This window comes from Pongo abelii, chromosome 15 (assembly GCF_028885655.2).
Source record: "Pongo abelii isolate AG06213 chromosome 15, NHGRI_mPonAbe1-v2.0_pri, whole genome shotgun sequence".
Taxonomy (NCBI): Eukaryota; Metazoa; Chordata; class Mammalia; order Primates; family Hominidae; genus Pongo; species Pongo abelii.
This window is the reverse complement of record NC_072000.2, coordinates 70930178-70956683: the sequence shown is the minus strand read 5'-3', so window position 1 is coordinate 70956683 and position 26506 is coordinate 70930178. Positions and strand designations below refer to the sequence as shown.

Sequence of the window (26506 nt, the reverse complement as noted above, 5' to 3'; positions counted from 1 at the left end):
AAGTAAATAATTTCAAGATATATTCTAGAGGTTAGAATTAACAGGAATTAATGATGGATTACATATACATTGAGAATTTGGACAAAAGAGGAGTCAAGGGTCAACACAGGTTTCTGGCTTGAGAGGATAAGAGTAGAAAAGAAGCAAATTTGAAGGGGGGTGCCCACTTAAATTGTTCATATGCTTTAGTTTTTTTTTTTTTCTAAAATGTAAGCTCCCTGAGAATAGGATCCCAATTTGATGAATTTTTGAATTCTATACAATGCCCAGGATAATGTCATACAGGTGCTAAATACATGCCTGCTGAATGAATCATTAAATTAATGTAGCAACCTCCAAACTGTGTTCTTTGAGATGTGAATAGATGCTCTCCCCCGCAATCCCAAAGTTATACATATAAATGAGTTTAGGAAGCCAACATGTTAAATTCCTTTGTTGGAGCTAATCCTCATAATTTTATTAGCATATTAAAGTCCCTAGGAAGTTTTGCAATAAAGAAATCTAACTTTGTTTAAACCAATGTTATAAAAATATATGTAATCTAATTCATTTGGCACATATTAATTAAGCACTTACTAGGAGCCAGGCATTATTTTCACCACTGGGGATACGTCGGGAAATAAAACAGATGAAAATTCCTTTCTCATGGAGTTTACATTTTGGTATGGAGGTAGAAGAGAGACAGACAATAACCAAATAAAATATATAGCATGATAGGTGGTAATAAGTGTTATGGAGAAAAATAAAACAGGAAAAAAGAATAGGATGTGTTGATGAATTGCAATTTTTAAATAAGACAGGAAGACTATCAAAAAGATAACATTTAAGTTAACTTCTGAAAGAGGAAGAACTAGCCCCACATGATATCTGAAAGAATATCATTCCAAGTAGAATAAATAGCAAATACAAAGCCCCTAAGGTATGAATGTGCTTGGTGAATATTAGAAACAATAAGGTGACCAAAGTGCCTAGAACTGAATCAAGAAGCGAGGGAGAGATCCAAGGAGTAATATGGTATCAGATCATATAGTTACCTGTAGGCCGTTAAAACAGCCATGTTTATTTCTCTTAGTGACATGGGAAACCACTAGAGGATTTTGAGCAAATATGATTTTATTTCTTTTTTTTTCTATTTTAGAAGGCTAATTTTGGATGCTAGTTGAATAGACTGGGTGGGGTAGGGATAGGCAAGGGTAAAGCAGGGCCATTAATTAAGAGGTTATTGCAATAAGCAATACAAGATATGATGGTGGCTTATACTAGGCTGATAGCAGTGGAGGTGGTGAAGAGTGGTCAGATTCTGGACATATTTTGAAGGTAGATAATTCCAAAATTTGTGACCTGAGAAACTGGAATGATACTGTTGCTATCAACTGGGAATGGAGAAGGCTGTGAGTAGAGATAGAGAAAGTTTAGGGGATAAGAAGATAGACTTAGGTTCTGGACAAGCATAGTTTTGGATTTTGATTATATATCCAAGGAGAGATATCAAGTCGGCAGTTGGATTTACAAATCTGGAGTTCAGAGGAGACATTAGTCTAGAGCTGTAAATTTGGGAGTCATTAGTATACAGGTGATACTTAACGTAATGAGTTGGGATGAAATCACCAAGGGAGTATAGGTAAAAAAAAGTGGTCCAAGAAATGAGGCCTAAGTTACTTGAATATTAAGAAGCACCTGGAAAAGAGATGAAGAAACAGCCATTAAGATAGGAAGAATAGTAGGAGAATTCTAGGAAAACAATAACCTTTATGTTAAGTAAGGAAAGGCCTGAAAGCCAAGGACAGTCAAATACTGCTGATAAGTCAACTAGTAATTCAGTAAGACAGCTTTGTTGGAATGGTAGGAATTAAATTCTGACTAGAGAGAGTGCAAGAAAAAACAGGCAACCCCCTAAAGAAATATTGAACCAGGCAGTGATCATCAATAGCTGCTAATACCACGAAAAGAGAGACAAACATATACGCCTCCAGATGGAACTACACACATCACCTATAAAATAGTCTTGCTAACAAACAAACAACAAATTAAAGAGAAATGTGATCGGCTGGGCGCGATGGCTCATGCCTGTAATCCCTGCACTTTGGGAGGCCGAGGCGTGCGGATGGCGAGGTCAGGAGATTGAGACCATCCTGGCTAATACGGTGAAACCCCATCTCTATTAAAAATACAAAAAATTAGCTGGGCGTGGTGGCGAGCGCCTATAGTCCCAGCTACTTGGGAGGCAGAGGTAGGAGAATGGCATGAACCCGGGAGGCGGAGCTTGCAGTGAGCCGAGATCGTGCCACTGCACTCCAGCCTGGGCAACCGAGCGAGACTCCATCTCAAAAAAAAAAAAAAAAAAAAAAGAGAAATGTGATCAAGTGTGCAGGAAATAGAAACAGGGAGAGGTACTGCACATCCTTGCAATCACCAGCTTCCAGAATGTAACCCTGTAGACAAAAAACAAAAAGGGCCCAGTGTTTTCAACAAATTAGTTGCCAGAAAAAAAATGGGTGGAGAAAAGTGGAACTCGTTGATTTAAAAATACTTAAAAAATGTATCTAGTCAAAACAATTTTGTTTAGATCCTTATTATAACAAATCAATAGTAAAAATAAAAAAGGATTATGACAAAAATCAGGAAAATTGGAACATTAATTGGGCATGTGATGATATTTAAAAATTGTTTTTTATAGGTATGATAATGGTATTGTGGTTATATTTTAAAACTAAAGAGGTGTCATCTTTTCATATGAAAATATTTGTAGATAAAATACATGATGACAGAAATTAGTTTGAAAATATTCCAGTGGTATATTTATAGAATGAGAGTAGAAATGAAACAAGTTTTGGCCATGAGTTATGAATTGTTGAAACTATGTAACTTACACATAGCAACTTTAATTAAACTATTTTTCCTACTTTTATGTATGTTTGAAATTTTACATGGTAAGTTTTTAAAAGAAGATAAAAAGAATGGGAGGGGAGGAAATGTAGACAGAAGGTACAGACACCTTTTATATTACTCTATAAAGAGAAGTTTTACTATAAGAGGAAAAAAGGTGGGACAATAACTGGAAGGAGAAAGGAGGTCAAATATATTTTTTAATGGGTAGAAAAATAAAAGCATGTTTGTACGCTGATGAGAAAAATAAAGTAGAAAGAGAATATTGAAGATTCAGGAGCTAGAACAATTGCTGGAGCTATGTCTCTGGGTGGATGAGAAGGTATGGGATTACGTGCACAAATGGACGACTTCAACTTTGTTAGAGGCCTCCATGGTTCTTCCATGCATATTCATCATTAGAAACATGACAGAGGGCAGAATATTTGGATGGATGAAGGAAAGTAAGAAGCTGTAGTGAAACACAGGGAAGCTCTCTTTTGATAACTTTTCTCCATAACATGGCTTTCCATGGTTATAGGCTAAGAAGTAAGAATTGGAGAGAAGGTTTTGGAGGTTTTAAGAGAGAGAGGCAGGTACGACAGTCATGTAATATAATGGGAGAAAAAACAGACTACAGCAGGGGCTGGCAAAAATCTGGCCCTAGCAGAATTCTGACAGAGACCGTATAATTCACAGTTTAAGATTTTCACTACTGGCCTTTTATAGAAAACATTTGCCAGTCCCTGGACTAGGGAAATAAAAGAAGTGTTGCACTAAATGGACTAATAAAAAGTTAGTGATCATAAATTTAAGGATGAATCAGTCATTATGGTTGCCTGTTTTTCTCCAGTTAAGTTCAGCTACAAGGAAGCAGGTCCAAAACAGACAGAGACTTGGAATTTAACCAGCCTTATGGATTAGGCAAGTGTATTAGTTTCTTGTGGCTACTGTGTGGTGGCTCAAAACAATTAAAACTTATTATCTCACTGTCCTGAGGCCAGACGTCTACAATCAGTATCAGAGATTCGAGATACTTGACTGAGGAAATCAAGGTGTTAGCAGGTCCGCACTCCCTCCAGAAACTCTAGTGGAGAATCTACTTCTAGTCTATTGCAGCTTCTGGTGGCTGCAGTATTCCTTGATTGTGGTCACATTACTCTATTCTCTGCTTCCTGCTTTCTTCTCCTATGTGTATCTTCTTCTCTTCTGTTTATAAGAAATTTTCTTCTGCTTCTCTCTTACGAGGACACTTGTGATTGCATTTCAGGCCAACGTTAATAATCCAGAATAATCTCTCCATCTCAAGATCCTTAACTAAATCACATCTGTAAATATCTGTTTTCATTAAAAGGTAACATTAAAAGTTCTAAGAATGAGGACCTGTTATCTCTGGGTGGCTACTATTCACCCAAGAAAAGACAATATGATGAGAAGGACATGAAAATTAAAGGTATGTTTAATAGAGTATTCGATTGATTACATAATGTAAGCTAGGTAAGGAGGGAAATGAAAGAGGTAAGGAGCCAATCAAAAAGAATTGGAGGTCCACAGTGATCAAAGATTTATCACAGTTGAATTACTAGAGGGAGTTAAATAGAAAGTGACAACTGAAGAGGGTGATAACTGAAATGAAAGTTATAGAGGAGTGATAGTTATTAGTAATGAAAGGAGCTAGGGTGTGACCGTTGGAGCCAGTGGCTTAGGAAGGATGAAGGACATCATTGGGTGAAAGATGGTGAAAGAACTGAGAGGCCTGAGAATCCTTTTATTCATCCCATTTGAATCTTTCCAGCAGTCCTTTCTTATCTATAGGGGATATATTCCAAGATCTATACTGGATGCCTGAAACTGAAAATAGTACTAAACACTCTACATACTGTTTTTTCCTACACACACATACCTATGATAAAGTTTAATTTTTAAATTATGAACAGTAATAGATTAAGAATAATAAAACAATTATAACAATATACTATAATAAAAGTTATTATTTTTATAATAACTTTCTCTCAATATTAATATTTTTGGATGGCACTTGACTGCACGTAACTGAAACTACAGAAAGTGAAACTGTGGATGGGGGGGACTACTATGGTATTAATATTTTTGGAATATCAGTGTTTCATGGAACATAGTGTGGCAAATGCAGAATCAATAAACATGCACATTTTAGTTACTACTAAAGGTAAAAAGCTGTGATATGTGTATATAACATATTGCACAATAGAAGGGTTGAAATAGATTCTTGTTACAATTTTCTACAGTAACTTTCATGGTTTATAGGTTTCATTAATATTAAAGGTACCATTATAGTAAAATCCAAAACTATAGAAACTCTGGTCCAGACAACCTAGGCAATACCATTCTGGATGCAGGAATGAGCAAAGAGTTCATGACAAAGATGCCAAAAGGAATTGCAACAAAAGCAAAAATTGACAAATGGGATCTAATTAAACTAAAAAACTTCTACAGAGCAAAATAAACTATCAACAGATTAAACAGACAACCTACAGAATAGGAGAAAATTTTTGCAAGCTATGCATCTGACAAAGGTCTAATAGCCAGCATCTATAAGGAACTTAAATGTACAAGAAGAAAATGAACAACTCTATTAAAAAGTGGGCAAAGGATATAAATAGACGCTTTTCAAAAGAAGACATACATACAGCCAACAATCATGAAAAAAAGCTCAACACCACAGATCATTAGAGAGATGCAAATCAAAACCACAATGAGATACCATCTCACACCCATTAGAATGGCTATTATTAAAAAGTCAAAAAATAACAGATGCTGGTGAGGTTGCAGAGAAAAAGGAACATGTATACACTGTCGGTGGGAGTATAAATTAATTCAAGCATTGTGGAAAGCACTGTGGCAATTCCTCAAAGAGCTGAAACAGAACTCTCATTTGATCCAGCAATCCCACTACTGGGTATGTACCCAAAGAAATATAAATCGTTATATCATAAAGACACATGCAACGTATATGTTCATCACAGCACTATCCACAATAGCAAAGACACAGAATCAACCTAAATGCCATCAATGGTAGACTGGATAAAGAAAATGTACATATACATATACACCATGAAATACTATGCAGCCACAAAAAAGAACAAGATAATGTCCTTTGCAGGGACTTGGATGGAGCTGGAGGCCATTATCTTAAGTGAACTAATGCAAGAACAGAAAACCAAATACCACATGTTCTAATTTATAAGCAGGAGCTAAATGATGAGAACACATGAACACATAGAAGGGAACAACACACACCAGGGTCTATTGGAGGGTGGAAGGCAGGAGGAGGGAGAGGATCAAGAAAAATAACTAATAGGTACTAGGCTTAATACCTGGGTGACAAAATAATCTGTACAACAAACCCCTATGACATGAGTTTACCTATATAACAAACCTGAACATGTACCCTTGAACATAAAATAAAAGTTAAAAAAGGTAACATAATTTTTAAAAACTCTACATAGGATCAAATATTTAAAAATACTTTTTAAAACTATATCAGATAAGATCCTGACTAACATACACTTTAAGAAGTGAAAGAATAATTAGAATTAAAATTTGGTATATTTCATAGATGACTGGTAATTATTGTAAGTACTCTAGCATTATCCATATGCTTCACTGTCTTGAGACAGAATCATACCTCTTCAGCCTCATGTCCCAGTATTACAATCGTCCCTTATTCCACTTCAGTATACTTATTAAAGTTTCAACAATTCAAAGTCACAAATAGCTGCCCAAAGATACAAATTTTTACACATATCCACATTTTTCTACACACTGTCTAAAATGCTCTTCTCTAATGATCCTAGCAGACAAGTATATATGTATATTATATATATAGTATATGTATCTTTTAAAATCTAGATGACTAGTCAATTATCTTGAGGAGTTGTTTCAAACATTCATCTTCTATTCCCTTAATGCATCCTTCACCCCATGAATGCTTAGAAATAAACTCCTATATTCTACCTTTACTGCATACCTATTTCTATGGTTTTAACTGTATAACTCTGGATTATAATGTCTTGTTCTTCTGCAAAGTTGTTCTATCCATTATTGAAAGTGGGGTACTGAAGCCCCCAACTATTATTGTTTAATTGTCTGTCCCTTTAATTCTGCCAGTTTTTGCTTAATATATTTTGAAACTCTCTTTTTGGGTACATGTATGTTTATAATTGTCATGTATGCCTAATGGATTGATCCTTTTATCATTATAAAAAGTCCTGCTTTCAAAGTCACTGCTCATATAGCTCTTTTCCTACAGAATATTGGAAAGTCAGGAATAGTGTCAGCTATTCATTTCTGTGTTCCAAAACTTGGTCTAGTGTTTAGAATAAAGCAGGTAGGAAATAGAATTTTTAAAAATCAATTTTAGTTTTCAATAACTTAAAAGAGAGATTATCTTCTCTATAATCATCTGGTAATCTATTCTAATTTCTCATGCCATACACTTTATTTCTATTAGGATAAATAATTTTAAAAATCTCTCATTTTGCAATTTATATTGATGTTATTTTGCTCTGTCTTGCATGTATATACCAAACAGATGGCCATACTCCTCTCCATATATACCAACTCTGTATACTAGTTGGTTAGATCATTACTCAGTTTTATCTTTAGTAACTTAAAAATTCCCAGTTAACTTTAATCTTCCTCATAAATTTGATTTTCTAAATCTTTGTATATTTTAGAGGTTTTCCTCTGAGTTATCTCCAAATTCTTCAAATAGATCCATATATTTATGAATAATTTTCATTTGTGTACTCTTATTTATATTGTTTTAAACTTTTGTTGGCAATTTGTAAAACACTATTCATTATGACTATTAGATCTTTTCCTGACATGTGCAAGTATTCTCTTCTTTAGTCTGTTTAGTCAATCTCAGATACACGATTGATAATTGCAATTATTTAATAATCCTTTGAGCACTTACTACATACAAACATTGTTGTATGTTGCTGGGAATCAGTGATATAATTTATTATAAATGTATGCTATTTAACTGTGGCTTGGACATGATTGATACTTGACAACTCTTCTGATTATCTTTGTAGTTGGCTCACACATCTACTGGCATGAGTAGCAACTATTCCGTTTATTCTGAAAGCAATTACTCTATGTATTCTGATAGCAATTCCAAATTTCCATTTTCCCCCTAAGCTTATAACACATATCTATATCAGATAAATTTGCCCTCTGTCTTACTAAGAAGACAGAAGTTACTGATAAAAAACACTTTCTACTTCTCTAGGCTCAATCCCAGAATTTTTCACTATTTTCACTCTTCATTTTCCCTCTTTTCTTTTTTTTTTTCTGTTCAAAAAGTGAGTCTGCAATAGAACAAACAGAAAGGATGATAATCTCTCTAGTACTCCTTGGCAGCCTGGATTAGACACTGAAAAAGTATCAGGGAAAGATATACACGGCTACTGACTAGCAATTTAAAAATTAAAGAAATTCAGGGAAAGGACAGCCCATTGTCCTTCCTTAGAAGTCCTAGTGAGCCTCTTCCCATTAGAAGTCTGAGGGGACTAACTAAGGGAATTATAGATTCAAGTCTTTAGTCTTATATACTTAATACAGAGAGTGAATATAATGAGTAGAAATGCGTAATAGGCATCTTGAAATATTTTAAATGAATCTTTTCTTTCATATTACTTTTCTTTTTCAACACATAGTTTGAAAAATTAAAAGCTTATATGAAGTAACTCTACTTATAAAGACAAAGGTGGAATTTGAGGAGAGGATTAGGACCAAGGAAGCTGAGAAGCTAACTATATTGAAAGCCATCAACAGGGACGCTAAGTTTTTTTAAAAATGGGGGGAAATAACAGACTTAGGAAAGAAAACTATAGTTGGTAAAATCACTGTTGTAAAAAGACTGGAAGCAGAGGCAAGATTAATGAAATTTTTTCTTTGTTTTGCAGGAGCTTGACTATAGTATACCTGGCTTTGTGTGTGTTTGCACATATGTATGTATGTGTATATATACATATACAAACACATGTGCATATAAAACTTATCTTGCTTCCTAAATTTTTGCTCTGATGTCTTCAATTTTACAAAATTCTCAATCAGTATTTTTTCAAATATTGTTTCTATATCATTCTGTCTATCCATCCTTCTTTTGGGAATATTGCACAAATGTCAGTTATTTTTACCATGTGCCATATGTCTCTTAGGTTCCTTTGGTTTTACCTTTCATTTTTCTGTGTGTATTTCAATGTGGTGTTTTCTAATGAACTGTCTGTTCATTTACTCTGTTTTTCTGAGTCTAGTGTTTCATTCAACATATCTAAATGCAATGAGTAACTAGTAAATATCTAAAACTATAGTTTTTCTCTTTTTTGCAGCATTTTGCCTTCACTCCTAAAGTGTAGTCCTTCTAGGGTTCCAACTAAGTTTACCAAGGCCCTTCTGCCTTGGCAGGGCTTAAAATTCAGCCTTTCTTCTTAGTCCCATGCACCTCCTGAAATCTCTGCTAACTTGTTCAGACACTCAAATTCTGTTTATTGATGAATTTCCTGGAATTTCAACTTGTACATATAGATATGCATCTTAAGAGTTGGCTAAAGTTGGCTAATGACAGAAAGATTGTCACTTTCCACTTGGACTCCAGTCTTCCACACTAGGAACTGAAAAATGCTCTCAGGGAAAAAGTTAGGGTAAATGTGGAGTTCACTTCCAGTGCTTCTATTCTGTTCTCCCAAGAACCATTATCCCTCAAGTCCTGCTTAAACTGATTGTTCTCCAATTCCTTCAAACAATTGTTTTATGTATTCTAGCTAGTTTTCATAGAAGCTACTCCACCACAGGTGGAACTGGAGTCTCTATTTAATCAATTCTTGAATGAGAAAGATTGAAATGAAAAACTAGTACATATCAGCTGAAGTTAATTATCTAGATATATATTTCATTCTAAATAGATGACTATATGTAGATAATAAATTATACAGCTTTTCCATCATAGTGTACATTCAGTCATTCTCTTTTTTTTCTGTTTCAGTAGTACATGTGCAGGTTTGTCATATAGGTAAATTGTGTGTCATGTGAGTTTGGTGTATAGATTATTTTGTTACCCAGGTAATATGCAGAGTACCCAATAGGTAGTTTTTCATTCCACTCCCTCCTCCCACCCTCTACCCTCAAGTAGGCCCCACTGTCTGTTGCTCCTGTCTTTGAATCCATGTGTACTCCATGTTTTCCACTTATAAGTGAGAACATACGGCATTTGGTTTTCTGTTCCTGCATTAGTTCACTTAAGATAATAGCCTCTGGCTCCAAAGGCTGCTGCAAAAGACATGCTCTCATTCCTTCATCCAGTCTACCACTGATGGGCATTTAGATGATTCCATGTCTTTGTTATTGTCAATAGTACTGCAGTGAACATACATATACATGTGTGTTTATGGCAGAAGAATTTATATTCCTTTGGTTATATATCCAATAATGGAATTGCTGGGTCAAATGGTAATTCTGTTTTAAGTTCTTTCAAAAATTGCCACACTACTTTCCACAATGGGCAAATTAATTTACACTCCCATCAGCAGTGGATAAGTGTTCCCTTTTCTGTGCAACCTTGTCAGTACCTGTTCTTTTTTGACTTGAGATACCCTCTCACCTCAGAAAGAATGGGAAGTGGTCAATCAAGGTTCACCCTTCTGTTCTTTTTACTCAAAGATAATCAACAGATTTCTAAAAGATTAACAGTGGTTCTGACATCACATGTTATTTTTCATTTTTGTATTATCTGGATATATAGTAGTTCAGGTTGATAGTATTTTTAACTCATTTAAAGCACCTAAGTGCATACATGCTCAACTATTAAAGATGATTATCTTCTTTTTTAAAATAATAATGACTGTCCTCACAGGAGGGCAAAAGAAAAAAGTTTTTAAAAAGTCAAGTAATTCTTTAATTTTTATTATATTTTAAACTTAGAATACTAATCATGTACAATAAGTAATTATATTATCTTTATATTTTAAATTTTTGCTATTATTTCTATACAATAGATTTACTGATTTTTCTTGATGATATATAGCTACAGAAGTTATTCTCTATATTTTTCCTTCAGCTTTTTAAAGGTCTCAATCCATTCTGTGCTTAAACTTTTAGACCTGTTTCAAGTTTGTACCACTTCTCTGGATTTATCTCAGAATACTGTGTGAAAGTTAGAAGCATAAAATCTAGAGTCAGTTTACCTAGATCAGAATCTCAGCCCTGACCTGGCACGTATTTGTTGTGTAAGTATAGGCAAGTTTTCTTAATTCATCTTGCATCAGTTTCCTGATCCGTAAAATGATTAAAAAAAAAAAACCTACCATATAGGATTAACTATATGAGTTAATCTAGGCCAAGTTTATAGAACAGTACTTGCTACAGTCCTCCTTGGGTATCCTCGAGGGATTGGTTTCAGAACACCTTCCCTCCCTCTGCAGATAACAACATACACGAATGCTCAAGTCCCTTATACAGAAAGACGCAGTATTTGTGTGTGACCCACGAACATCCTCCCATCATATACTTTAAATCAGTGGTTCCCAAACTTTTTGGCACCAGGAACTGGTTTCATGGAAGACAATTTTTCCAAGGATTGGGGGGTTGGGGGCATGGTTTTGTGATGATTCAAATGCATTACATTTATTGTGCATGTTACTTCTATTCTTATTACATTGTAATATCTAATGTAATAATTATACATGTCATCACAAGGTAAAATCAGTGGGAACCCTGAGCTTGTTTCCTGCAACTAGACAGTCCCATCTGGGGGTGATGGGAGACAGTGGCAGATCTTCAGGCATTAGATTCTCATAAGGCACACACAAGGTAGGTCCCTCACATGTGCAGTACACAATAGGGTTTGTGCTTCTATGAGAATCTAATGCTGCCACTGATCTGACAAAAGGTGGAGCTCAGGCGGTAATAGGAGTGGTTGTAAATACAGATGAAGCTTTGCTCACATGTCTGCCGCTCACGTCCTACTGTGTGACCTGGTTCCTAACCGGCCATGGACCACTACTGTTCAATGGCCCAGGGTTTGGGGAACCCTGCTTGAAATCATTTCTAGATTACTTATGATACCTAATACAATATGAATATTATATAAATAGTTGTAATATGGTATTTTTTATTTGTATTACTTTTATTGTCTTTCTCTAAATATTTTTGATCTGCAGCTGGTTGAATTCACAGATGTGGAGCCCACAGATGTGGAGGAACCCACAGATGTGGATGGCTGACAGTATATAGTATGCATGTAAATAAGTGTTAGGTATTATTATTTGCCTTTAGCCAAAATTGAAGATAGAAGACATTCTGAATTATATTACCATATAATCTATGACTTAAAGACCAAAATAATTTTGGAAAATAAATGTAGCTATTGTTTTAAAATATGGTCAAAATTGATTCCTAAAAGCCTTTGATTAGAAACTCCCCTGTTTAACACTGGTAAATACAGTCATCCTTACTGAGGTTAAATGGGTACCTTTTTACCTCACCATTCTTTTTTTCTACTATTTTGGTAAATGTGGCCACCATACTTTTGAGAAGAGTCTTTGCTTCCACTTTACTTGGGAAGAAAAGAGAATTAGAATCTACTGAGCATTTCTAATAGGCATTGTGTTAGGCATTTTTACATATACTGTTTCAGCACTATACCTGAGGTTCAGAAAAGTTAACTTGCTCAAGGTTATGAACAGAAAACAGTCTGCTACTTAGAACAATGTCATCCCAGAGCCCAGACTTTTTTTTTTTACTATGTGACACTTCTCTGCAAATCCATATATTTCTTAGAATTAAATTTTCATATATAAATGCTGTCATAAAGACAAGATTGTTCTTCAGATTTTACACCGTGGAAAGGTAATTATCATTAGAGATATTGACCATAATATATTCCTCATTTTAAAGAACTTTCACATCGGTTGGCCACTGGAATAGAATCAGTTTGTATTATTATGCCTTACATAATTCTTAAAGAGAAAGTAGTTTACAAAGAAGCAAATAGGAAATCTTTCAAGAGCTTTAACATTCTGACATGAACCATTGGTAATTAGTATATTAATTAGAAGCCTTTATTTAGAAATATGCCATTTCTCTTATTTGCAGTTTTATTTAGTAGTCATATTTTTAATGAACACTAGTAAAATTCCATTGTAATTCTTTTTTTTTTTTTTTAACCTTTCAAAAGGTTTTATGTGCAAATAATGAACAGATGGTGTACCCATAAATTCTACTTTCCAAAAACAGGAGCTTTTTAAAAGAAAACCACATAATAACTTTTAAAAGGCACTGGGATTCCTCTGCTTCTACATCATTGCTAGGCTAGAAAAATAAAGTATGTTCTACCAGGAATCACAAGTTAAAACTGAGTATTCTCCCCAGTACTCTGGAAGGCCGAGATGGGTGGATCACGAGGTCAGGAGATCAAGACCATCCTGGCTAACACGGTGAAACCCAGTCTCTACTAAAAATACAAAGAAATTAGCCGGGAGTGGTGGTGGGTGCCTGTGGTCCTGGCTACTCGGGAGGCTGAGGCAGGAGAATGGCGTGAACCCGGGAGGCAGAGCTTGCAGTGAGCCAAGATCGCGCCACTACACTCCAGCCTGGGCCACAGACAGAGACTCCGTCTCAAAAAAAAAAAAAAAAAAAAGAACTGAGTATTTCTCCAAAGTGGAAATTCTAGAGTGTAGTGTCACTCCAGGCAAAGATTATTCAGTTCTCATCCCCAACATCCACAACTACCTATCAGAAGGGTTAAACCAGGTCACAGCAGTGCAGCATAATTAAGCTTCATCAAACAATGTCATTATGCTCTTCTAAGATGCAAATAAACCAAAACAGGAAATACTAAAATCAAAATAATATTTGACACTGTCATACAAATTGTTAGTTTCTTGTTGTATCCCCCCTTCTATAATATTAATAAAGGGAATATTTTACTGTAAATAATATTTTATCACTAGCTATGAATTTTTGTCATTAGTTATTATACAAATGCTGCCTAGTGCCATTATCCAAATGGCATAACCATTTTACGTCCACAATTCACTTCTATAGTTATAAGTAGAATTTTCATGATTTACATAAGTATATCTATCACTGAAAATTTAGCACTGAGATGCAATCTAATATCTGTAATATCTGATGTTTTATAGATGGAAATGTAGGAAAGATATATTAATCACTTTTCATTTAAGTGACCTATGTAAAAAATAAACTAATAATTTAGCAGTTCCAAGTCTCCAAAGGGCATCTTCAAATGTACATAAAAGAAATGGTTACAGAGATTTTTAAGAAGCATCTTCCATATGCACATCCTCTGGTAACTGCTATACCATTTTCTCTTCCAACTGCTTCCCTTTGCCTGCAAGAGGGGCTCGGATAAGATGGATGTTTTGCTTGACTTCTTTGATATCCTGAATTTTCTGTCGCTCTTTTTCTTCAATATGTTCATTATAAATTTCGCTTGGCATTTCTGCTTGATCTCTTCAACTCTCTTCATTGCATCAATAGTTTTATTCCATAGCTCTCTCTGTATTTGATAGGTTCATTTCTACGTTTTTCAAATTCAAATGAATTATCCACTATAAGCTCTTTGCCAGCTGCTTTATGGAATGCTTTGGTTCACCTAACTTTGCGAGGATTATGGTTCTTTTTAAAGTTTTTATGACATTTAGATTTACAAAATCTGAACACCTTGCAATCATTGTGGATGAACATCATGCTGTGGCCAGGGTAGATGGGCCCCGAACAGAAATAACACTTTTTGATATGCATGTTGAACCCGTGTGGGCCCCCACCAACCCACTGTAATTATTTCATATAATATGGATACAATAAACATTCATTAAAAACTTATAGATTATATGACAATTTGACAGACCTCATATAAATTAACCTCTTACGATATACAAAGAGTGCAAAACATAATTAAATGAGATTACAGAGTAATTTTTAAACTACACAAGAAACACTGTGGCTCTCTAAAGATTTATAAAGACTCGATACACTACTAAAATTTTATCTATTTATTAAAATAATACTTCTAAACACTTTTGTTCTTTCACTGAATATTCACTGAGAACTTATTATGTACTAGGCATTATTTCATGTGCTAGATAGAAAGCAGTGAACAAAACAAATATATTAATTGTATTCATGGATCTTACATTCTACTGGGGGAAATGGGTAGTAAATGAATAAGTAGAAAATTTCAAATGTTGTAAGTGCTGTAAAGAAAACATTATAAAGAGGATGATGTGACATAACGTGTGAAAACAACTTTAGATTGGGTGGTGCTATTTAACCTCTGAGAAAACAATAATTTAAACAGAGGCCTGTGATTATCTTAGTAATTGTATACATGTAAAATAATAAATCTATTCTAAAAATATGCAAAAACTATAATTCAGAAGTTTCTCTAATTTAAATTTTCAACATTTGATTTTAATTAGTGATATTACATATTTCACTTATGTATACAGTGCACAGACCCTATAAAGCAGTCACACAATGTAAACTACGAAACAACCAGCTAACAACTTCACCATATGAGCAAAGCAGCCTCATATATCAATATTAACCTTGAATGTAAACAGTCTAAATGCTGCACTTGAAAGTAACAGCGTTGCAAGTTGGATAATAAAACCAGATTCATCCCTCTGCTGTCTTCAACAGACCCATTTCACATTACACCAACAGGCTTAAAGTAAAGAGTTGGAGAAATACTATGCAAATGGAAAACAAAAAAGAGCAGGGGTTGCTATTCTTACCTCAGATAAAAAAGACTTTAAACCAACAACAGTAAGTATGTTTAACTTATGGTAATATTGTTATTTCCATCAGTGCGATAAGAATCCATTTTCTTTTATAACAGGACACAATTAGAGAAACTGGTTGTTTTACCAAGGCTTTGAGTAGAAGGTTATGCTTTCCTTTAAGGAATCAAGCTTGACTTGCAGAGCCAGTAAAAGCCCCTTGGGAAAACTGGCCTCATACCTTGTCTACACAGTCCCTGTACAGGGTTCCTAACCTGTGGTGAGTAAAGAATGTCACTTTCTAATAGACCCAGGAACCCCAAGTTATCTTGGGACCTCAAGAGTGGAATTTACCCAACTCTCAGGCATTTGAGGGTAGAAACTCATGGCTGGGCTTGGCTTTAAGAAAGTCTTATCTGAGATTCCTTGTGGAACAGAGTTCCATCAAAGACAATTTTAAAAGCCTATGTGAAAAATAATTATTCTTGCTGTACTTTATGCAAATATTCAAGCCAAGTATAAGATTAAAATTTATTTTGCAAACAACTCAGTCCTATCATGATTTGTTTTTCACAAAAATGAGGACTAGAGAGAGAAAAATTATGTTTCAAAACTTATCATACACTTGCCATTAAATTGTAATCTCATTATTTAAGTTTTTGCCTACATTTTAGACTAACCCTGTGAACCAAACAGTGGTCTCCAGCTGCAGCTCAGAAGAAACAGAGGGAGGGGTAAAGTAAAAATCTGGATAAATATTCTAGTTCTGGGCAATTATCCTGCAAATCCTGCGAGGTGATAGAAATAAACGGGGTGCCCATAACCCGGAGGTTTCTTTGGGAAAATAAGGCCAAGGGAGCTAACCAAAGCCAAGCCCCATGCACCCAAACCTTAGCAGGTACAACTATAGCCACCAGTTATCCTGGCATGGTGGCAGCCTCAGGATTTCTGAGCTGTCCTTACCTCCTTTTCTCATTTTGTTACATGTCTTCTAATAACCCAGTTTCTCTCTTCTCGCCTTCAGGCCATCAAACTCAAAATGGTCATGCAACTGTAGCTTCAAATGATGGCTCCCTTTTACTGGGGATTCTGAGACAAGCCTCTGAGGGAGATTTGACTGCTATTTTCCCCAAACAGTGCCCTCTATCAGCAGAAAGCAGTTAAGATCATCTTCATTCCTATTCTAATGGCTGTTAGATGTACCTTTTCAGATGGGGAAAATTAAAGTGATAGGAGGCAGCCAAATGCCTAGGCAGATAAGGGGTGGGTCCCCTGTGAAATCCCACCTTCAAGCCAAAGACAGTTTAAAGCCTGAAAGCCAAGCTACAAGTTTAACCTTTGGACTAGATTGATAACTTATCTTCCTGTTTGGCAGCCTTTCCTCTGATTGATCCCACCTTCACCTATTTTATATATACCTACCCTTTCCTAATTGGTTTTCTACACTGTCATGCCCACCTTTGAGTGGTGTCTTCACTTTAACCTTTTTTGCATAATCACAAACCAATCAGCACATACTCCCCATTCTAAGTCCATAAAAGGCCCCGGACTAGCTACATGGGGAATTTTCCCACCTTTGGGTGTGGGAAACACCCCTCCCCACCACATCCCCTCTTGGCTTAGAATTTTTCCTTTCACTTAATAAATTCTATTCCACTCACTGTCCAGTGTCCACATGCCTGCCTAATTCTTCCTGGTTGTGAGAAAAAAACTCGGACCTAGCTGAATTAAGGAGCAGAAAGAACACAACACATTCACATGGTAAAAATAACTATAATGTTAGGGAAGCGCATACAGTAAAAAGTTTTCCTCTCTACCCTGCCAACCAGATTTTTATGTTTCCTTCTATGCATATAAAAGCAATTGCAGCCAGGCGTGGTGGCTCACGCCTGTAATCCCAACACTTTGGGAGGCCGAGGTGGGCAGATTACTTGAGGCCAGGAGTTTGAGACCAGCCTGGCCAACATGGTGAAACCCTGTCTCTACTAAAAATACAAAAGTTAGCTGGACAGGGTGGTACGCGCTTGTTATCCCAGCTACTCGGGAGGCTAAGGCAGGAGAGTCGCTTGAACCTGGGAGGTGGAGGCTGCACTGAGCTGAGATCGTGCCACAGCACTCCAGCCTGGGTGACAGAGTGAGAATTGGTCTCAATCAATCAATAAATGCAATTGCACTTATATCTCCCATTTATATTTGTGTGTGTATGTATGTGTGTGTGTGCATGCATATATATATATATATAAAATAAATCCCTTTTTAATGCAAGTATACACACTATTATGCATATTTTTCTGACAGCAATTAAGGTTTACATATACTTTTGAAAAAGATGATTTTATGTAATAAATACTTCTAGTTCTTGGAGATTTTATCAACTTTAGTTCAAATAAAATATACCAATGAGTTTTAATTTTTTCATAACTCCATGGTTTTCCTGGATTCCCCACCTCCACCTCATACATACCCACTCTTTCCTTCTCGTTTCACTCCCCTATTACTGCTAACTGCATTGGTTTTAAGGAAATAATAGAAAATTTAATGAGCTGAACTCAAGTATCTGTGGGATATGCAAGAAAATAACTAATTTAGGTAATTCAAAGACCACTATGTGCTACTTCATTAATTGTCAGGGAATTCTATTTCTGTCTAACAGAATTAGTTGAGAAGTATGCCTGTTCTGTTTTACATGATTCAGACTTAAATAAACATCATAACCCAGATTTATTATACTTCATTCTCATTATCAAAGGTGACTACTATTCTCAGCGCATGTAAAATAACCAAAAGCATTTATTTATTTGAGGATCTTATAACAATTATATGCATCTTAATTTTGTAACATCTCTTAATTAATGAAGAACTGGGTATATGGTACAAAGTTAATGTTGCCATCCAAAAGACAGTAAAAACAAATGATTCAAGTCCAGGATTGATCACTTAAAAACTTCTGTGTTCTTGGAGCAAATAATTTTTTTTAATCTAAACTCCATATTGCTTGCCTATAAAATGGAAATGCAGTTGACTCTCCATATCCATGGAGGATTGGTTCCAGGACCCCCGTGGATACAAAATGCAGAGGATGCTCGAGTTCTGTTGGTCCTCCACATCTGTGGATTCCACATCTGTGGATGCAAAGCACAGTTGCGCCCCTGCCTACACAACCACAGGTTTAGATAAGAAACCTGTGGATATGGAGGAATGACAGTAATATCATCATATGCCTCACAGGATTACTGTGAGCAACAAACATTTAAAAAAATATGTTAGGGCACTTTGTAAAGTTGAAAAAAAGCATTAAATAAATGATAGCTGTTAAATATTGACATGTACACATGCAATGAATACTCATATTTATTATACGTATATTAAATCAGCATGTACTCCATAAGTACTTTTAAAGTTAATTTGTAGGGAAAAACATTCAAATTCATGAATATATTCAACAAAAACTTTTTTGAGCAACTTCTACCATGTGCCCCACAATATCCTGGGGTTAGAAGTAAAGGAGAGAATAAGATAGACAATCTTTGTGTTTATACAACTTATAATAAAGAGAGGAAGACATTAAGCAGATAAATGTACAAATATTAATTAATTACAAATGTGATAAGTTGGCAGGGAGAAACTCTTGAAAGTCAGGACAAGTGGATTACCTCGTACTTCTCTTGCCCATTCACCAGCCCAAATGTTTATTTGGTACCATGCTAGAAAGCTCTCTTATTAACTATTATTTTCCTTTTGTCCACTTTAGAGAAAGCACAATGCATTTAAATTAGTACCTTTCCAATTCTGACTCATGCTTGAAATATATGAAAGAAAAGCATTCTAATTTGGGGAGGGAAGTATTTTATCTCATAACATTGGTTGATGATGTTCATGGGTCACAAGAATTTTTAAGAAATTTTAAAATTATTTAAAAATATGTGACTAAATAATTCTAGCTACACACTGATGTAAGATTTTACAGAACCATAAATCATAAAGAAAGGTACCTGAAAAAAATCACCAGAAAATAATGGTAGTTAAATAGCTCTATAGAGTCTACAACTCAAAGAACCAAAGAACATATGGAAATTTTGCCAATAAAAGGAGTGCACTTTAAATGACTTCTGAGGAACTGTCTATTATTTATGAGTTACTTGCTCATTTTTATAAGGCTTAAAGCACTGAGACAAACTTGAAAAATTTCCCAGAGCCAGATTTGTGACATAAATTTAGAGTAACAGCAAGCTTCATGTAAAACCCATGTTATGCAGTTATGCTCTAATAGATTAATACTAAGCAAACACTGTCAGTAAAGTCAAACTAATAAATACATTTAATTCCTACTAGAAAACACCATTGAATGTTTAAAAATATTTGCTTGCATGAACTTTACCTGATACCTATATATAACCGATACTCTTTATACCTCTATAAATCCATAGACAGTGAAGTCACCAGACAATAGCATTGTTTTGCACAAAATCAGAGACAAAGATTTATTAGAAATTTAATTTCTAAGAAAGTAGGAAGACTACAAAATTAACAGTCATATATTTTTATTTAAGTTCTGCTGATTAATGTTTTATTTGAGTGCAGGATTTCATCATACAGCATTGTAAGATAAAATACTGTCTAAATAAGACCAAATAGTTCAATGTTAACATATTTTACAGGTTTCCATAAAAGTGCAGGAAAAACAAATATAAAACACCAACTTAGGCTATATAATTGATTCTTAGTAAAGTTCACATTCCCACAGTTCACATTCATAGCACTTGAGATATAATGACAACTTCTCTGAAGTCTATAAAAGTCAAAAGGCTATTTTAATGTTTTTAATGGAGAAAAAATTAGTGTAATTTCTGTATAGGCACAATAGTACAAAGTGAGCTTGGTGTAACAAGATTACTATAGAAAGAAAATTTAATTATTTAATAATTTTACAGAATAGCAGAAAATAAGTAGATCTTATTTCTATTATTGCATTATTTATATTACTCTAGAAAACCTTAATAAGATTTAAGATTGTGTTTTAAAAGGCCTATCTTACATATTTCTTCACCTGTTGCATAACTTACACATATGATTCACTATAGAGAGAAGTACATTTCACAGTTTTATTTTATTATTATCAGATTATCTGATTATTATCTTTTATATACAGTTATTATCATTCTGTATTATGATATGAAAGTCACTAGTAGTATAAATTGAATATTCAGTATAATTAAATTACTATCAGTTTTCCCTCATAAATTTCTGGTGGGAGTGTAAAATGGCACAGTCAATTTGGAAAACTTTAAGTTTCTCAGAATGCTGAAGACAGAGTCACCATATGACCCAGAAATTCTACTATGACTAAGTACTTATCTAAGAGAAATAAAAACATGATGTTTGTAGAAACACTTGTAAATGAATGTTCATACCATTATTGATAATAGACAATAAGTGGAGAGCTCAAATATCCATTGACTGATAAATAAATAAACAAAATGTGATGAACTCAAATAATGGATTACTACCCAGAAATAAAAAAGAAAGAACTACTAAAACATGCTTCAATATAGAAGCACCTTAAAAAATGTTCAGTGAAAAAAGCTAAACACAAAAATCCCTATATGTTGTATAATTCTATTGCTATGAAAAGTCTAGAATAGGCAAATCTATAGTGATAGGAAGTAGATTTGTGGTTACATAGTCTTAAGCTGGAGGTGGGAGAGAAAAAAAGGGACTGGTAATGGGCACAAAGATTTCTTTTGGGATGATGGAAATATTTGAAATTACATTGTGGTGACAGTGGCAAAAATAAGTATCCTAAAAATCACTGAATTGTGCACTTAAAATAAGTAAATTTTATGGTATATAAGGTATATCACAATAAAGCTATTTTTATAAATTATATTAGTTTTATTTTTCCCTTTCTAGCTGCGTGATTGCTTCATTAAGGCAGTCTAATAAATAAAACCAATAATGCAAGCAGTTTTCCTGTTGGATCAGTAGATTATCTTTTGTTTTCACATCAGTTGATGTGTGAAAATATAATAGAATATAACTTTCTTTAAAATGTTTTCTTTTTTTGCAGAATAGAAACTTTATATCACTTAGCTATGACTGCCACCCTAAAACTCAGGGGCTTAAAACAATCATAACTTATTATTTATCCTAAATCTGTGCACTGCTTAAAAAATGGCTGCTCCAGGCTGGGCTCAACTGGGTTCATTCATGAGTACATGGCTAACTGATGAATTACCTGGTCTAGGCCTGGGGGTAGCTCTCCCCCATGTATCTCTCATCCTTCTCCTGACACCAAAATACTGTCACACATATTCTTATTGCATGGTAGATGTGCAAGAGAGTAAGTATATACCCAGGGGCTCTATCCATTGGTAATAACAAGTTAAGTGGTCAAATACAAATTCATAAGGCAAGGAAGTCCACTCCACCCCCAACAGTGGGTTCCTAAAAAATTATATGGCAAAGGGCTTTGACGGACATGGTTGAAAATCAGGGCCAATAACAGAATCTACCATAAATTTTCATTATTTAAACACGTTTGTATATATTTTCTGTGGGTGTATCAGGATTCAATGCTACTAATTCTATCTTACAATTATTTATTAAATCAATCTCTCTTCTCTTTTTTTTTTTTTGTTCTGTAGGTTGTCTGTTTATTCTGTTGATAGTTTCTTTTGCTGTGCAGAAAATCTCCATTTGTAGAGCCCTGCAGGATAGATTTAGCATAATTCTTGAAGACCCTAGTATTTTCAGAATGGTCAATGAGCATTGGCTTCAACTTAAAGTCACTAGCTGCACTAGTCCCTACCAAGAGAGTCAACCTGTCCTGTGAAGCTTTGGAGCCAGGCATTGACTTTTCCTCTCTAGATATGAAAGTCCTAGATGGTATCTTCTTCCAGTATTTAAGGTTGTTTTATCTACATTGAAATTCTGCTATATAGAATAGCCACCTTCATCAATGATCTTAGCTAGATCTTCTGGATAACTTACTGCAGCTTCTACACTAGCACTTGCTGCTTTACCTCGTATGTTTTTGTTACAGATATAGCTTCTTAAACCTCATGAAGCAACTTCTACTAGCTTCCAACTTTTCTTCTGCAGTTTCCTCACCTCTCTCAGCCTTCATAGAATCGAAGAGAATTAGGGACTTGTTCTGGATTAGGCTTTGGCTTAAGGAAATGTTGTGGCTTCACTTTAGGGATTCCTGGCTTAGATTAACATGTTGGTCTCCTGTCTCTAGTCTCAGCTCTTTCTTGTCCATTATAGTCTTGTTGTTTAAGAAACACAATTTTTTATTGTGCTTCGCTTTATTGTGCTTTTCACAACCTGAAGGTTTCTGGCAACCCATGTCAAGGAAGTCTGCTGGGGCCATTTTTCCAAGTGCATGTGCTCACTTCACGTCTGTGTCACGTTTTAGTAATTCTCGTAGTATTTAAAACTTTTTCATTAATATTATGTCTGCTACTGTAAACTGTAATAATTAATCTTTGATATTACTCTTGTAATTGTTTGGGGTCAACATGAATTGAGCCCATATAAGACAGGGAACTTAATCAGTAAATGTTGTGTGTGTTCTGACTGCTCGACCGGCTGGCCATTTTCCTGTCTCTCTCCCTCTTCTTGGGCCTCCTTATTCCTTGAGACACAACAACATCAACGTTAGGCTAATTAATAACCCTACAGTGGTCTCTATTCAAGTGAAAGGAAGTCACATATCTCTCACTTTAAATCAAAAGCTAGAAATGAATAAGCTAGAGAAGAAAGCATGTCAAAAGCTGAGATAACCTGCTCTTATGGCAAAAAGCCAAGTAGTGCATAGAAAGGGAAAGTTTTTGAAAAAAATTAAAAGTGCTACTCCAGTGAATACACAAATGATAAGAGAGAGAAAGCCTTATTGCTAATATGGATAAAGTCTGAGTGGTCTAGATAGAAGCCACAACATTTCCTTAAGCCAAAGCCTAATCCAGAACAAGTCCCTTTCTCTTCGATTCTATGAAGGCTGAGAGAGGTGAGGAAACTGCAGAAGAAAAGTTGGAAGCTAGTAGAAGTTGCTTCATGAGGTTTAAGAAGCTATATCTGTAACAAAAACATACGAGGTAAAGCAGCAAGTGCTAGTGTAGAAGCTGCAGTAAGTTATCCAGAAGATCTAGCTAAGATCATTGATGAAGGTGGCTATTCTATATAGCAGAATTTCAATGTAGATAAAACAACCTTAAATACTGGAAGAAGATACCATCTAGGACTTTCATATCTAGAGAGGAAAAGTCAATGCCTGGCTCCAAAGCTTCACAGGACAGGTTGACTCTCTTGGTAGGGACTAGTGCAGCTAGTGACTTTAAGTTGAAGCCAGTGCTCATTGACCATTCTGAAAATACTAGGGTCTTCAAGAATTATGCTAAATCTATCCTGCAGGGCTCTACAAATGGAGATTTTCTGCACAGCAAAAGAAACTATCAACAGAATAAACAGACAACCTACAGAACGGGAGAAAATTTTTGCAAACTATGCATCTGACAAAAGTCTAGTATCCAGCATCTACAAGGAAATTAAACAAATTTAAAAGAAAAATCCAAACAACCCCATTAATAAGTGGGCAAAGGACATGAACAGACACTTCTCAAAAGAAGACATACATGCGGCCAACAAGCATATAAACAAAAGCTCAACATCACTGATCATTAGAGAAATGCAAATAAAAACCACAGTGAAATATCATCTCACAGCCATCAGAATGGCTATTAAAAAGTCCAAAAATAACAGATGCTGGTGAGGTTGCAGAGAAAACAGAATGCTTATAGACTGTTAGTGGGAATATAATTGGTTCAACCATTGTGAAAGACAGTGTGGTGATTCCACAAAGACATAGAGACAGAAATACCATTCAACCCAGCAAGCCCATTATTGGGTATATATCCAAAGTAATATAAATCATTATATTTTAAAGACACGTGAATGTGTAGGTTCACTGCAGCACTATTCACAAGAGCAATGTTTCTTTTAGGAGGCTTTAGAAGATCATGACGAAAATGTAAGTACTAAAATTTTTTCAATATCATTTATTGTTTTTCTGCTTTTAAAAATTCTGACTTCTAAAAAAAAAAGAATGCTATAAATACAGACTTGACATTGATATGAAAATAACACATAATTAATTCTGATCCAAGCCCAACAAAATTAGAAAACCAGCCAAATGATATCCCAGAAGTACAAAAACTTTATTTTTAGGTCACTTGCACCAACTTACCTCGTTTGCTGGAATCCAAACCAAAGCAACCTAGTACAATTAGGAGTAATAGTAATATGGGGCAGTAAGTCAGAAGTAGCAAAGTAACGAAGTCTTAGAACTGGTTTAATCAAACCTTGATTTCATTTGTTTTTGGATTCAAGCATCACATTTTCGGCACTGATAAAATACAAGAGGGCCAGTGATATTTAGAATTTTACAAAACATTGGTAAGCTTTAATTTACCTTTTTCCTGCTACCAAAAAATTAAAGAAGTACATGTTGACATTATTATGAATCAACTTTACCTGTGCTTAAAAAAGGGAGAGGGCACCAAGGTCATCCTCCTCCCTCACCTCCACTAAGTTAATGTATTTATGTATTTTCCTCTCTACATCTTTTTGGAGCCTTAAGACCATGGCTACTACTGGCGTCCTGGTCCTTTCCTTATTTCCAGACTTGGAAAACAGAGCACTACACTTATAAGTCTGATTTTAGTATCAGAGTAGTGATATGTCCTTGCAGAGCCAAAATTGGAATCCCAGCTAAGGAATGTCTTCTGAAAGAACTCAGAATCTTAAAAGACATGATGTGCAAAAAAATGAATCTAAACACAGACTTGACAGCCTTCACAAAAATTCATTCAAAATGAATCAGACCTAAATGTAAAACATAAAAATATAAAACTCCTAGAAGATAACAGAAGAATATTTAGATGACCTTGGGCTGGTAATAGCTCTCTAGATATGACAGCAAAGGCAACATCCTTGGAAGAAAGAAACAAAAGGTTGGATTTCATTAAAATTAACAACTCTGTTGACAGCAAAACTGGGTGACTATAGTCAACAATAATTTATTGTACACATAAAAATAACTAAAAGAGTATAAATGGATTGTTTGTAACACAAAGAAAGGATAAATGCATGAGGTGATGGATACTCCATTTACCCTGATGTGATAATTACGCATTGTATGCCTATATCAAAATATCTCATGAATCCTACAAATACACAGACCTACTATATGCCCACAAAAATTAAAAATAAAAAAAAAACCCTGCTTTGTAAAAGGCACTGTGAAGGGAACGAAAAGACAAGCCACAGACTGGAAGAAAATATTTTCAAAAGGCAAATCTGATAAAGAATTGTTATACAAAATATACAAAGAGATTTTAAAACTCAACAATAAGAAAATGAACAACCCTATTGAAAAACGAGCCAAGGACCTTAACAAACACATCACCAAAGAAGATACACAGATGACAAATAATAATGTGAAAAGATACTCCACATCATATATCATCAGTAAAATGCAAATTAATAAAACAAGGAGATATGACTATAAGCCTATTAGAATGTTCAATATTCGGAACACTGATAATACCAAAGGCTGGCAAGAATGTGAAACAACAAGAAGTCTCATTTATTGCTGGTGAGAATGCAAAATGGTATAGCTACTTTGGAAGACAGTCTGGTGGTTTCTTACAAAACTAAACATACTGTACCACATGATGCAGCAATCATAATCCATGGTATTTACTCAAAGGAACTGAAAACTATGTCCACACAAAAGCCTGTATGTGGATATTTATACAGACTTTACTCATAATGGCCAAAACTTGTAAACA

The 26506-nt window shown here is 34.8% G+C and overlaps 1 protein-coding gene and 1 pseudogene across 17 annotated transcripts in view; both read right to left on the bottom strand.

Annotated features, from left to right (window-relative positions):
- The window catches only part of GPHN (gephyrin), a 688936-nt gene that overhangs the window by 423365 nt on the left and 239065 nt on the right, over positions 1-26506 (bottom strand).
- LOC129049922 (probable ribosome biogenesis protein RLP24) lies at positions 13538-15251 on the bottom strand (annotated as a pseudogene).